This window comes from Mycetomoellerius zeteki, unplaced genomic scaffold, assembly GCF_001594055.1.
Source record: "Mycetomoellerius zeteki isolate Tzet28-1 unplaced genomic scaffold, Tzet1.0 scaffold98, whole genome shotgun sequence".
NCBI classification, from domain to species: Eukaryota; Metazoa; Arthropoda; class Insecta; order Hymenoptera; family Formicidae; genus Mycetomoellerius; species Mycetomoellerius zeteki.
The window spans coordinates 1,090,138-1,107,276 of NW_017258021.1; the positions used below are offsets into that span (position 1 = coordinate 1,090,138).

General features: G+C 26.8%; 1 protein-coding gene across 2 annotated transcripts in view; it reads right to left on the reverse strand.

Annotated features, from left to right (window-relative positions):
• Tk (tachykinins) overlaps positions 1–11,326 on the reverse strand; it is a 61,917-nt gene extending 50,591 nt beyond the window's left edge. For both annotated transcript variants that reach the window (XM_018461051.1, XM_018461050.1), the window contains exon 1: positions 11,204–11,326. The gene's annotated coding sequence lies outside the window, so the exon portion shown is untranslated. The remainder of the gene's footprint in view (positions 1–11,203) is intronic.
• Positions 11,327–17,139: the final 5,813 nt, after the last annotated feature.

Genomic DNA, 17,139 nt, shown 5'->3' on the forward strand with positions numbered 1-17,139 from the left:
AATATATTTTTTTCTTTTTTCGTGATTTCCTGCGAAACAAAGCAAAAAGGAGCATATGTCTATAGGACTTTTTTTCTTAGTTTTTTACTCCTCTACACGCTCCCGAAGTTTTGCCATTTAATTTGGAAACACCCTGTATATGTAATTATCGCCGCGCATTAAAAAAGTTGTACAAATTAATTGTATAATTTGCAAATTTTGTAAATTTTATATTAAAGTGATTAAAGCGAGCTTTAATTTTTCAAAACATGTTTTAAATGTTTATTAATCTTGCGTAAAATAAGGGAGATTACAGCACACACAGGAACATTAGCAAACAAGTAGTACAAACGCACATATGTCAGGCATACTGATTACGCGGCATCTAAAACTAATTATTATTACTTGACATGTAATTTTATATAACTGACAGTAAGCTTTGCATAAGGAGAAATAATTAATTAATATCTTAATTATCACTGACGTTTTGCAATAAAAATTAATTCCGTTGTGCTTTTATTGAAAATATAATTTACCGAAATATAAATCTTATCATTATTTTTAAAAATGTACCCGAAAATTACCTTGAAAGTTTTTATCAAGTATGATGGGCGTTGTCTACAACGGAAAAATTTTAATTAACTGCCCATCTTTGCAGTCAGACTGTGATTAGCACTTTTTCCGTACTTTTTAAACAAATTAATTATCTTATACGAATCTATCCAATTAACTGTGTCCAATTTACAACACAACTCATGATTACTGCGTTAAAAATCTATACTCGCCTGACAACAACATGGCAGTCTATTGTAATATATTCACAACAAATGGAAACAATTAACAAATAAAAAAGGAAAATCAGCAAGAGAAAAGTAATATTTCGAGAGAATTTTTATTATCTCGTCTCACAATTTGCTTTAACGGAATTTTAATTTAATATCTTGTTACAAATGTATGTAGTATTCAAGATTAAACACATGTGGATGACATCGCGCGTCATCGAAAAATTTCGCTGAAAAAGGATTAATCGTAAATTGAGTCAGAAGTAGATAGAAATAATAATTTCAATGGTACAAAGCGCAATATATATAAAGTCGATAAAATCTGGCACATTCGCACAAAGAAATAGAGCTTTCAGCTGCAGGAAGATATACCGTATTAACATCGACAAAATATTTGCCGTCATCGAATAACTCAATATTACATTTATGCAGTACAACATAAAATCGCCATTATCCGGTAAGTCTAGCTATTCGGATAAAAATATTAGACAAATCTAAACAATGAACGCGCCAGTTGTAATATGTAATGTTTACGCAAAATAAGCGGATACCGCGATATATCCAAGCAATAAATGGATTTAACTTTGACATTTATTGATATTTTGCATTCTGCCGTTTTGCGGTTAAATGTTATATGTCTATAGATGAGTAATCTCTTGTGTACGCATGTGGAAATAGCAATTTACAAATTTGCCTCTTGGTAAAAATGTTTTTTTCATTTTTTGTAATTTAATTAAGCTCAAATTCTCTATACGAAAATTAGATTAAAGGATACATGGAAATCAACGCTAATCCGCGAGTATAGGATAGATGTGATTATTTTATAGCTCTTATAACAAACTTTCCCCACATCTTTATGTCGATTTGAGCGGCGAATAATACAAATGATATTTTTTTAAATGAAAGACACTTTAATTTATCGACCAATTTTCAAATATGTATTCAATTGTTCAATTACAGAATAACATTTGTTAAAATTATTAAAGATAATCAAATGTCACAATAAAAGACAAATGCTCTCGTGCTCTTCGATAAAACGTTTTAAAAAGCCAACAAATAGTTTCTTGTAAAAAAATTACAATCGTGAATTATCAATTAAAATTATCTTGTTCCACAATATTATATAATACAGCACTTTCTTTATATAAATCTTTATATAAATCTTTAATCTTTAATCTTTATATAAATAGAGTATGAAACAAGAATTAATATAAATTAAAGAATCGATTTGATCATTACAAAGATTTGGAATAAAAGGTACATATGACGCAAATATTCGATATACATTTGGATAATGCAGGATAAATGCATAAATTATAAATTTTGTACGGAAATTTCAGCAGAACTTTCGTTAAAGATTAAATAATATAACATATAAACTCGGTCAGTGATAAATACTAGAAGCAACTTCATTATCCCTGAAATTCAACTAATTAATAAAACATTTTCTCAACATTTCAAATATAAAACTTATTATTAAATTTAAAAAAAAAGATATATTACGTTTAATTAGAATATTAAAATTCGAGCAATGTAACTAATGAAGAAAAACATGTGAATTTAATTATAATTCTTCTAAATACGATATATTTATTTAAATGACACGGTCTAGAACATCTTGGAGATATTACGCACATTGCATAAATGATCGCGAAATTTACGATTATTCTGATTCGCTAATTTCACCAATTATGAGACATAAAATGACGTAATCAACTGATAGGATCGTTTACGAAAAAGACAAGACTCATCGAATAACTTAACGTATAGTCATCTTGTCATCAGATTGTATAAGTATTATACATGTATAATAAAAAGAAATCGATACGAGTATAGCTAACACCCACATATTTTGCTTATATCCATCAATGACATACATTAATTTTAGATCACAAAGAATATAAAAAATAATAATAAACGCATTTGTAACTTCTGAAAAATCTTATTACAAATGTTAAAATAATTTTAATAACGAAGATATAGCAGGCGATTGACACTAAGCACGTATTAAATCAATATTTATAAATTAATTAATTATTATATAACATAAAATTAAAAAATGTAGTATAATAATTTGTTTCATGAATAATAACTGCTATATATATATATTATATACAAAATTAATAATTTACATAACAAAGACCATGGTAATATATACAGTATAAATATTATTTGTAATTATTATATAAAAATAATTTTAATATTTCCTATTTGCCGCTTCCAGGTTTAATTTCTTCCATTGGATTACATATTATCGATTTCGATATTCAAGATACAAGTAGAAATAAATTTGTGTCGCAGGCATCTTTCAATCAGAAAGCTATCATTTAAGTTATTTGTACATACGAATTAAAAACTAAGAAAAATATAAAAATTAGAAAGAGAATATAAATTTTAAAAAAGTGTTCTTTTTATAATTAAAACAGATAACTCATTTCCTTAATTTTTTTTAAATTTATGTTTATGTTAAACTTTATTATTTATGTTTTGTATATCGACTTAATTAACACAGGGGAAAGCTTTTATATCAATATTTTAAAACATATTTTTTTAATTTTATTTTTTATGTATTTTGGCAGAGTTAATTACATTTATTCTAATTAGCAATAAGATATATACGCATAAGCATAAAGCAATAAAAAAATTTGAATAAATTTCTGCTTCAAGTAATCATTTAAATTATTGTGATGCTAGTCAGATTTTTGCCTGCAAAATTACTAAAAACAACGAAAATAGGTTTACATATTGTTAAATATCTGGAAATGTTATATAAATTCACGCGTATGTACGTGTAATGTGACATTCTCGTTCTCATGACATCATATTGGTTCACTTTTCTCCATAATTTCGAAAACCAGTAAACAAGACTTCAAAATATTATTTTCGTTTCGAAAAGTTTAATCGGATGACAGAGCATTATAATGCGCTTAGAAATGCAAACCTATTTTCATGCCATTGTTCGAAATACACAAATCTGCGGTTATGAACTCAATGAGCATTCCTGAATATGCCAAAATGAAGTACTCAAATGATCAGTGATTATCATTAATAACTTGCTATTTAAAATCTAAAACTAAACATATATATTGCAAACTATTATACTGTATTGATAGAAAGAGAGACAGAAAGAGATAGAGAAAGAGAGAGAGAGAGAGAGAGAAAGCGAGATCAAATATTATGTATTAAAAAAAGCATAGACAATCAATGTCGATATCATGAAATTAAATAGTTTAGATTATACTATGATTTATAGGTATAAAGATAAAAAGACAAATGCACACAAAAACATGGCCATACTCTTAATTTTTTATCAGTTTTCATAGAAAGACGTTATTCTAATTTCACTACTTATAAAACTTATAAAAGAGAGGATATTTAACGTCATTGACTAATCACAATTTTAATTAGGCTTAACGCATGTATCCTGAGGATAACTAATTCTCTCACGAAAAGAAGTTCCGGAAATTAAGTCTATAATTCGCTATTTCCTTGCATTCCTTTCCTTATTCTTATCGTTCCCTAAGCTATAATCTCTTTGGTAAGTACTCTCAAAGCTCATTCAATCGTCTTTCCGTATCTCTCATTTTCTATGCAAATACAATAAAAAGAAGGCATATATAGTACGATCATTATTATAATAACTTCCTTGTCAAATCACATGCACCTACGTGATAACGAAATATTAATTAAATTATGTCTTATATTTTATTTTAAATAGATCATTTATGCCAATAATTCAGATACAAATAAGAAGGAAAAAATAAAGAAGAAGCAAGGATAAAAAAATTAAAATGCAATTACAAAAAAGATAAGAGCATATTAGTAATTAATAAATTTTGTAAAAATATTGAAAAACTAAATAAAATTCTATAGAGTACGATATTTGTATGCAAGTATTATAATAATATTTAGTGTTTTTCATAGTTATTTTATAAGATTGCAAAATAAAGAGATATTAATGGATCATAAACCTTAATTTCTCATCTGAATTACGACCAAGCTGAAAATAATATTTGCTAATTTATCCTCATGAATATTAAAATTTGCAAATTTCATTCATAGCGTTTCGGTTGATTACAGTTTGACATTGTTTTAATAAATTTATTTTACAAACAACAAATTGAATAATTGAAATGATTATCATTATAAAGAATGTCATAGCAAATAGTAAAAAAAATTCTATACAAAATTTTTTATATTAAGAGATCAATATATTATACTATATATATTATATTAGATATATTATACAGGGTGAGTCATTTTAAGGGACGCATTGATTTTTCTCTAAAACCAAGGCTTGTATTGCAAGATGTTTCATATAAAGAATGATTTATCTCATTATTCTGTTCATAAAAATGTTAAGATACAGTTATAAAAAAATTAATAATTTACGAGATATTTAATATTTCATGTTAATATATGCCAGAATAAAATATAAAATGTCTTTTAAAAAACTATTGGTTTTTTAATATTTCTATCTTAATATTTTTATACGCAGAATATAATTACAGAAATTATTTTATATAAAAAAATCATATAATTCCATTTAAAAAAGTAAAAATGATCTTAGCACGTACATCCAAGGTTAAACCAATGGCACCATTTTATGCTTCTCTTAAAGCCATAAAACTTTTATACAAAACATTTTTCGATACAAGCCTTGCTTTCCGAGAAAAATCAATACGTCGCTTAAAATGACTTATCCTATATATAAAGATCAGTGTATGTATGTGTGTGTGTGTGTGTGTGTGTGTGTGTGTGTGTGTGTGTGTGTGTGTGTGTGTGTGTATGTTTTATTTAAATATAAGACTCCTACGCTTCTGAGAAAAAGCTAATGTAATAAATCATAACTTTAATTTAAAATTGCTTATATTTCAACTTTAAAAATAAAGTATTTTAAATATTACGTAAAAATAATTGTGTCAAATATTTGCTGTATAAAATATTTGAGAAAAATATATGAAAATGTTATTCATCGTTAAAATATTATTTCTCAACAAATCATGATTACAGTAATATTTGCAGATCACACAAATCGCAGGTGTGTGATTTCACAATCAAATAATTAAAATAAAACGATTGGCCATAAGGGAATATCATAGCATATGCATATTGCATAAAAATTAGTTCGATAATGAAACGTTTGAATAAATTATAAGTTTTTGTAGCAATTAATCTTCTGACTTAATTAGATTAGCTGAAAGAATTATTGCAAGAGATTACATTATACAAAACTTACTAATTACTTTCTTGATTTCTGCACACACAGGCATATCCCTTACCTGAGTAAATTATATACATGATTACTGTCAATCTAAACTCGTGAAATGGCCTTTAGCTAGAGATCATGTATTTTCAACAACATACATGTATCTAAGTAAGTTCATTAACTAAACTAATTATGTTATCAACAATTAAAAACTAACATTTGCTCAGCATGTATTATGGAATACAAATAATACCATAATAATGTTTTATTTATTTCTTTATTTTATTAGATATACTAAATAAGAGAAAATAGTAAAATTCATTCAAATATGAAAAAAAAACATTGCATTTCTCTTATCTCTTCAATAGTGGCAAAAATGCATTTAATAAAATCAATCATTACATAATCACGATGTAACTAAAAGTATGCTAATTTACTTTCAAATATTTGTCTTTCTCAAAAAATCGGACATCGAAGAATCTTGACGCTTCAATAATAAAAATGGAATAACGAATGTTCTGTGTGTTTAAAAGAATTCTCACTAACTTTCAGACTGGAACTTCACTAAATGAAAATTTTTCATGGGGAAATATCGTGGTTTGTATATACAAGACTAGTAGCGAAAGAATAAGTTTATTCACCGATATTTTTGAATCGATAAAAACATGAGAAATGGTTCATTGGAACGGACAAGTATAAACGAATTTAAAAGTTGCTCTACATCCCCGAACACGCTCCCACTCGACAGAAACTTTAGCATTTATACCGCTCATGTCCCGTAGAGTCCGATAAATATAATACAACGTTCATCCCCTTGGAGCACATCAGCTTATTATAGCGGATGATTCCGTTCCGCGCTAACGAGCGACGGTAGCAAAGTTGGTACAGTGACGTGAAGTATTCCTCATTGGCGTTAGTATAAGCCGCATTTGAAGCGGCCACGCGAGAATAGGTATCGCAGTCGTAAAGCATCGGGAATTAAGACTGTCTCTGTGCGAGATTGTAACCCATTCTCCGAACGAAATCGCATTCCGACTGACGTTTCTCAAAATTGCTTTCGATCGCCCTTCACCTATCCCCCTACTCGTGTCGTATAGAAAATAGAATTGGCCGGCATGCATCTTACAATTCAGCCCTCTTTCCGCATATTTGTTTTCTTCTTCTGTACAAATGAAAGAATCGTGATTCTGCGGAAAAATATTGTTTTATCTGCGTATTGTAGCAAACATGAGAGACGAGCAATTGTTAGTAGTTTCTCGTAATTTTTGGCATTAAATTGGATTTATGAATTTCGTATATATAAATTTCAAACATTAATAATTAAAAAACATAGAAAATAAATATATTGCAGTGATCATTAAATAAATATAAGCTTCTGAAAAAACAAATCTTGGAAATTAATTTAAAAAATGCTTACTGCAAATGAATATTTTTCTTGCAAAATACGGAAGAAGCAAATCTTTAAAAAAATTTCAATATCTCAAAAATGTGTTATTATTTTTTATCATTCAAAGGATGTATATTTTTGAATTAACGGAATATGTCTTACATTAATTAAAAAAAAATATTAAAGTGAATAGTTGTACTAACTCGAAAGGCAAAAAATAATGTATGTTAATAAGCAAGAAATCAAAGAACACAGAAAATAAATGTTAGAGATTAAACAAAAATGTTTAATACATTAATCTTGTTGTATATATTACATTTTTAACCAATATCAGTCTAAAGCATCTACATTTTTTTATTTATCTTTTTTTATATGTAAAATATCACTAATACAAACTAATAAAAAATTTTATTGGCAGCTCTCTCTCTCTCTCTCTCTCTCTCTCTCTCTCTCTCTCTCTCTCTCTCTCAAGGATATGTATTTAATATCAATTTTAATATTTAATATTTTCAATATTTAATATTTTTATAATTAACCGTTCATGATTACACTTCTAAAAAGCCAAGCGATGATTACTCTGGGTTAAAATAATCCGACCCATCTTTACAGTGTTACCAAATCGATAGTATTGCAATGATTTAAAGAAATATAGTATATAATTTTATCCTTTAAAAAAATGGAACAGTGGCATTTTTGTGAAAAATTTAATTTTAACACTATTATAAAAAATCATAAACATGTATTAGAATTTAGCGTGAAAGTTACATATACATCGTCTTTCACGCTAAATTCTAATACATATTTACGATTTTTTTTAGTGTTAAAATTAAATTTTTCACAAAATGCTCGGGTCATTTTAATCCAGTGTGACCCCATGAAGGGTTAAAATATTGTTAGATTAAAGTTCATCAACAAATAAAATTATTTATAGAAATAAGAAATCATAAAAATTCTATTTATCAAAACAAAATACAGACAATATAGACTATGTAGAGGTTGATGGGATTACAGCGCGATAAATGAAGTGCAATTTAACAATATACAAAATATATTTTAATTTACGTTACTTAGTTTAATCAAGTTCTCGAACGTTTCAATTCAATTTTAAACCATCCTTAAAGGTATTAATAAATTAAAGTCCTTTATTTTTGAACACACGAAGGGTGTGAGCCACTTTCAAGTTGCTAAGTTCAAAAGTTGCATTGTACACTTCCTAATTAAGTAGCAAGGAGACGTCAAATGATGTCTTCATAACATCTTAATGACGTTTTTAACATCAATAAGATAATAACATCATTAAAACATCACCTTGGATCATAGTAGTTCACTTATTGAAAAGTGAAAACGACATAGAAGACGAAGTGATTAACCTGTAATTTATTTACAGAATTTAACATTCAATTAAAATCAATTAAAATTCGCTTTGGAGAGTGAGATTTTAATTCACTGGGTGCATTCAGTACTACAACCGTTCACTGAGCTCAGAGAGCTCTTGCATCTGATTAGCATATTCCGTTAGATCCTAAAATATACACCAAATAAATGCAAAAGCTCACTGACCGGTTGTATTCAATGAGCGGTTGTAGTATTGAACGCACCTATTGTTATCGCTAAAGAATTGCTCGAAATTGAATTAAAACGTTCGAATTTTATCCAAGTAATGTTAATTAGAGTATGTTTTACATTGCGCTCTATTCATTATAGACTATACTCTTATTAGATCTTATAGTCTATATTTTATTTATAGAAAAAGAATAACTTGGATTAATCTTATCAATGTATGCGCGACAGATAATTATTTTTAAAGATCAAGAAATTGTAAGACATTTTTCACTATTTTTATTTTTAATTATATATAGGAAACAAAATGTTTATCATAGCATTACAAATTTCAAAATTCGAACAGCTATAACTTACAAAATTAAATAAAAATAAACGGAATTTAAATTTAAAAAACAAGTTTCAAAGCTTAAAATCTTCACTTTCGAAAAGTTACTATGTTTTTTGAGTTCTTGTGAGTTTAGTAACACACAAAAATATTACGAGTTGGACAAAATGATAAATTTTTGTCTTACTTTGTGGATCTGTCATCCGGGGCCCAAATTCTCCCATAAAACTGAGCATAGTCCTTTCTATGAAATTAAGAAATTTTCTCCTTCTTTGGAAAACTTAATTTTTAAAGTTACGTCACTTTTAAAGTAAGGGAGCAATATGTTGTTTTCACGTATTATATTTTTATCATACATTGATATTTGCTAAAATATAATACATGATAAAGAAACTTACGCGCTTTGCGCTTTTATTATGCATATCTCTCAAATAAAGCGCTCAAACCTTTGTCTCACGTAATACTTTCATTCTTAATATAATGTGTTTCCAAATTCACGTTATTTGCACGTTTCATGACATGTATTAATAAATGATAGTTAAATCGTAAAGTTAACATCAATATGAAAAAAACGTAATGCTTTCAGTCAGTTTAAAAAAAAAACTCTGTTTCTCTCATATAAGACTACATATTATCGGAAGCCTGTTGCTTCTATGATATAATCGAACATTGGCACGGAACTCGACCCTTGTCTGCAAGCTAAACGACTGATGTTGGATTAAATTTGCACAAAGTTAAGTAGATAATAAATTCTTATCGTTACAATAAAGTATAGTTTGTACATATGTATAACTTGAAAACAAAAGACATTGCAATTTATTCTACTCCGTAAAAATGACATAACTCAAATAGTACTTTAATAATATCAATGATTTCTACCGAGCCAATACGAACTATTATCAAAGCAATGTTACAATATTTTTATCTTTCCGTAAAAAGATAAGAAATAATTGAGATCTTCACAGTAGAAAAGGTGCTTAAATATTTCCCCTATAAACGCCTTAAGCAAATTTAAACATTAAGATGTTGTGCTAGAAGATTACAGTTATATTTCCACTTGTTAGTTTAAAAAGTTGCTCTGATTAAATCATTTACATAGTATATACTATAACTCATCTATCTTACACACACTATTTTATTTCTTATTAATCTTATTATTTCTCTTCTTATCTGATTTTCTTCGAAAGAGTTAATTTACATAGTAGGTAATTAACTTTTCGTGAAAGATCTTTAGGTAGCTTCTTGTCTTAATAACTGTATATTTTGTGAAGTTTATTATGTAATAGCCAATAAAATATACACAACGGATAAAATCGCAATCTGCGAAAAATAACAAAATTAAGGATCTTCTAAGAAAATTAATATTAAATCCATCAACTATATGAGAATATTCACTCGACTTTATTTTACGAAAGTTTATTCTATTGGAATTTATTCAAAATATATGAAAATCTTTATCTCTGTTATATAGGTTTCAAGTTAATTTTATTTAATGGAAATTAAAATCTGAAGGTTTTCGTAACTCAAAAAATATAATTTCTTATAATAAGAATAGTTGCAGCTAAGCATAAGAATAAATAATTTAAACATTTTCTACGTATTTGTAATATAAAAATAAACTTTTATTTGAAACAATTTTTATTTGAACAATTTCTGTCTTTTTTAAGTAGACATTTTTATCAATTTTATCTTTTTTTTTCTAAAATATAAATTTTATCAATTTCATATGTGTATTATTTAAACTGCTGTAATAGAAAGCACACACACACAATTTTTAGATTTTTCTTCTCGGACTTTTTAAGCAATATAAATTGAAGATCAAAATTTATGGAATAAAATTTATAAAAGATATAAAGAGATACATTAGTAAATGACTAATTTTAGCCATATTTTTTTAAAAACATTAATAATATCACTTGAAAGATATATCTGTAAAATAAAAAATTTAAACCACTTACCTTTCGGAAGTCAGATTGGAAGCGTTAAAAGATACAGTGATATAAGTGAGATCTCAGAAGAATAAGATTGACAACCAAAGTTCGGTAATCCTCAGAATCCTAAGATGAGATCTGCTCGGTGTGGTGAATACCAGTCAACTGACTGAAACCAAAGCTCCGCGTGCTTGAAGTTACACGTAACGCCAGCGGCGCGGTGACGTCACGGGGCACAGAGACCAATCAGAGAACTGAGCTTGCGCCCCAAACAGGGGTAGAACGGCCCCCACCGATCGGTTCAAGGGGAGCTTGCACCTGGACATGAACGGCAATTCGAACGACGATCGCTTGTTCTCCTTTTCTGCGCGCGATCCCTATCCCCCCTTTTTGTTCACTTCCTCAACCGCATACTTCGCCTACGTGAAAAATGTTCAACCGTGACGTCGTGACGTACCCTCGCTGGTGAATGGGCAGGTGGCATAAAACCGACCGCCGTTATTAAACGGATGGTACGATATCGTGTTCGATATGTTGAGTTTATTTACTTCGCTGACCAACCCTGACCTCGTAGTTTACGCCTCAATTAGTGATCATCACCTAACTTGTCTTAGAAAAAAGTATGGTTCAATCACTCGTTATTTTTTTGCAATTTAAACGAACATGAAATAAAGATACATTTTGTGTGTGTGTGTTTTCATCTTATATAATAAATTTCAATTAATATATATATTTAAAGCAATCGATTTATAAAAACATAACCTCTATCTCTCCGGGAAAAAATGTTATGTATATATATGGACATATTTTATATATAATTACATATAATTTTATATAATTATATATGAAACATTTTTTCCCAGGTATACTTGCGTACTTCTCTCTTCTGTACTTTAATATGAATTATTAGTCTTTTACAAGCTTTCCGGACAAAAAAAGGATAAAATAACATTGTTCATCTTTCTTGAAATAGTACCTTCAATATTAGCAATAGGAGAATTTTATTTGATCAGGAAGAGCTTTAAATTCTGACTTCTAACTTTTTGCAAATTCATACTTTTAGAAATAAGAATAAGAGCTTGAATACAGTTCCATCTCCTTCTTCTGCTTATGCTTATAACAATTTAAAAATATAACGAAAAGCAGTAAGCATAAAATATAAGAATAAGGCATCGCATAAAACGTAGCAGGCATAAAAATATAAGAAAACATATTTAGAATTATGCAAATAATTTCACATTTTAATTCAATTAAATTTGAGAGAATAGATGTTATCTCATTAGGGCAACCAAAAATATGCATTTAAAATATCCCTTTTCAAGCGCCTAAAATATGCTCCATAAAATTGAAAAAAGTGCTTTAAAAAGGAAAATATGCTCTTTAAGAATTACCTCTCATTTAAAAACATTTTTTAAATATTAAAATTAATATTAAAATTAAATTACCTATAATGACCAAATAAAATGATTTTAATAAAGATTGTTTATTACATATTTTTATTTTTATATTTATTAATTAGTCTCATAGTGTTTAAAAACGAAAAGATTAAATTAAATAAATACATATACATTTAAAATTAAGCTAAAAGTTTAAAATGTTAAAATGTTCTAATGTATATTTAATTATCATAAATGATAAACATTTTATTTAAGTTTTCAAACAAAAAGTTTTGATCGTAAAATATTTTTTATACGTTGAAAAACTGAGTCAACAGAACTTAGATAAGTGTTAATTAAAATAATAATACTTCCTGAATGTTGTAATTGTCTATTCGTATATTAACAAAAGATTTTTCTAATTAAGGATATTGCTTTCAAAACAACAAATTATTTTTTTTGTGATAATGTTGGCAATTTTTTCTTGATGATCGCTGCCTTTCTATTTATGTTGCAGTATTTTTATTGATAAATTTTATTTATGTTAAGCACATTCTGTTTTAAGTATTTCTATTTATTATTATAGTAAAAAAAAATTAATCGCATAAACATAAATTACAATGTAAAATGAAAAATAGTTAGAGTTGAAATATGTAAATATTGTGTATGGGTGAAATATACAAAAATATAAATTTATGGGTGTAGTACGCAAAAATATGTCATAACATGTAGAGCTCAAAACGCATAATTTTTTTTTATGAAATAAATTTGTATCTATTTAATTTCTCTATTAGTCAAATAAAAATATATGCCTTATTTGAGCATATTTTGATTAATCTAATAATTATATATCAAAAAACTTTTTATTAAGTATTATATACGAATGAATAAAATATGCAAAAATATTCACTTATGAGTAAAATACGCAAAAATGAGGTAATGTATAGAGCTCAAAATGCATAATATCCTATGGAATAAATTTATGTCTAATAGTTAATTTTTTTATTAGTTAATAAAAAAAATAAATTCTAACATATTTTTAGTTTTCCTAGTCATATTTCAAATGACATATTCTCGAATGTGTCCATATAAAAAAAATTTTAATGTTATTAATATTTCACACATGAAATTATGTATACAAGAATGATTATGATGTAACAAGATATATAATACAGATACTATTAAAAAACTCACTTTAAAGGAGCACAGTTTTTATAGCAAGCAGCATTATAATATCCCTATAAAAGCCTACCAGCATCATTAAGTTTCGCAATCATTCCAAAAACGCGGAATGCAATGTCTTATTCTATCAACCGGAATACAAGCAACCGAGCTGTGCAATTATTCTCGATATTATTGTCCGAGAAAATTTTACTGGAAATACTTATCAAAAAGATATATCCAGAGATATATCCAAGAAAATATATACAGAGATCATATATTCAGAGAGATGTTCTCACCTTCGCATATTAAATCTCGAACTATCAGACACCTTTTGATACGTAAATTAATTACCAATTAAAACGGACAAACGAAGATAATAGAATTAAACATATTTCTTTCTAGTAATTATACGCTATTACAATATATAACACATTGTGTAATGTTTTAATAATATTAGCCTGGAATCGGAATATGTTGTTGATGCGAAGACATAATTTTCGTTCGAGGAAATAGAAGTGATAATTAAATTAGAACCCCAAAGAGCGCTAATCATTTCCTATCTATTATCTCGGAAGATAGCAATCTTTATGGAGATTCGTAGAATATACAATGGGATAAGCAACAAACTTTAGTGTTCTAAAACATTTATAGAAAAATTAAATAAACATATACATAAAATATATTTACATTTGTACAGAGTGCTTTGACTTTCATTGATTTACTATTTTTAATTATTATAATATAAATGTAGAAGTATTGTAGAATCTGCTTTACTTCAAAAGTGTTATTTAAAGATAAAAATTATCAATGTATTATCATACTATTAAGTTTTAACACTACTTTTAACAGTATTTTCAGAATAAAGAAAATAGCATTTATTAATTGAACGTGTTACATGTTCTATATCGTCAATTAACATTTTCGCAATTTATTAAGAAATTGCAACATATCACCTCGTTATCATCCAACTGTCATTATAAAAGCGAAAAGTAAACATGAAAATGTACAAAGAATTGACAGCTTATTATCAAGCATATAACATTAATATATTATAATTAATAAATTTATTGATATTATACATTGTTTTATTTATATTTACACAATTAATAATTACATTTGAGACAGGAAAAAAGAAAGAGAGAGAGAGAGAAATAATTGTAATTTAAGTAATAACTAACAGAAAAAGAAATGTATATCCATTATGACAAAGCAATATATGATTAAGAAAGTAGAAGAGTTTATTTGAAAATATAAATATCAGAACTATTATATCTTCGCAAAAAAAGGCATAAGAAATTATATAATCGAAATTTTTCAAATTTTATATTATATGTATTGCGTTCTAAATACATCGTCTTTTAGTTCGAAAAAGCGATGTAAGTTAAAAATTTAATACTTTCTAAAGAAAACTACAAAGAAAAGGTAATATAAATCAAAATAGAAATAGTTTTTATAAACATAACACTATAACAAAATAAATATCTACATTATTTTTAAAGAACTTGAAGTAAGTAATTTGTAACTAGCTTTAAAAGCTAACTTATGTTTGATACTGCCATTTAATAATTCATTTTTAAATACATAATTTTCTTTCGTCTTTTCTGAACAACGCAGTCAGCACAGAATATTTATTATAAATATTTATAAACATTTATTAAAAGAAATTGGAAAGAATAAGGGCAATAGGAATCAGGCGCAGAAGATGTCGCGCAAATAATACACCCATAAAGCGCGCGCGTAAAACTTTTTTATTTTACTAAACGCGCTTACATGTTTCGGCTCTTTTGAGCCTTCTTCAGAGACAACAAACTAACATGTATAAACTGTGAATAAAAGTTATCTTGTCATGATGAGCTCCCCTACATCGAGAATATAAATGCCAGAAATTAAACCCAAATAAGAATGAAAGAAAAAGAAAAAAAGAAGGAAATATTGAAAATATCGAAATAGAGAATATGGAAAACTAATTTATCAAAAAACTTTAAGATTATAATTAATTATCCCGAAAATAAGGACACTCACCGTGATCACAAAGCTCCATATCGCAAACATTACTATTAATAATTCAAAAACTGATTTTTGATATATTGGCCAGTCTCAGACACAGTGAGTCACTTTTAGATTTAGCTAGTATTTTTCGAGATTACAAATGGGAAAATCTAACGTTAAAACGTTAATCAATTCCAAGAAAATGAAAGCTGGAAAGTAATCAAAAATCACGCCAGAAAGACTCATTACTGTGTGCGAGCGACATTGACTGACTTTATAAACATTTGTTACTATTTATTTTTTTAAATATCATATAAATGTAAAAATTTACATATTTTTTATATAAGTTTTATTCAAAATATTATTAAAATATAAACTAAATATTTGATATAATACTTATGATAAATATGGATAAATATTTCTAGTGAATATTTTATAAATATTTCTAAAATGTTTGCTGAGAACGTCATCTGTTTCATAGAATGCAAACTAGCACCACACTATACATACCTACAAATAGCTACAACAAAACAAGTGCTATTTTGCAACTGTTGGAAGCTTTCTTTGCTGAGAAATAGAACTATTTTAGATTAATTTATGAAAAAAATAAATTTTAACTATACGTGCTTTTTAATCAAATATACATCTTTATTGATCAGATATGTCAAAAGCTCTATACATCTTTTAACATTCAGTATTCATGGATCGAAATAGCAGTTTCCATATAATTAAGGCCATCACATATACAAAAATTTTAGTTGTACTTAATCGTAAGGCTGCAAATCAGGCAATCATAGTCGAGCATTTTAAAACGTTGGATCGCAACTTTGATTGTGATTAGTCGATTTGCTTAAGATCTTATGATCATAATTAAAATTTTTTTACGTGTAATGGCCTTTATGAAGATAGCAGCATTAGATATAACTTTATGATGAATGATCGCTTTCGAAGCACCATAAAATTAATCTCGAATTCAGCAGGAGAAACGTTTTTTTATTATAATTTTGTCGTACTCTAGAATATGATGTTACTCAATAATATTTATTTTAACAAAATAACTGGATTAATTAATTTTTCAATAAGATTATAAAATTTTATTAAATATTTTCATAATATTTACCACAACATTTACAATAAATATTTTATAATGTTTATGATAAATCTTTATGATCTGTGTGAATCTACGACCACAAAAATACCTACAAGATAAATATTTTGCAAATATTTTAGAAACATTGTATGCTATATGAGAACTTTATATTTAGTTGTGTCACTTTATTATTACTTGTGTCACTTTTCTTGCGAAAGTGCAATATATTTATTAATATTTATATTTACATTGATATTTGAATATTTAGAGATACGTTTAAAATTTGAATATTAACGTTCACATAATTACGAAGTTAAAAAAAAACTTGCTAAAAAGAGTTTAAA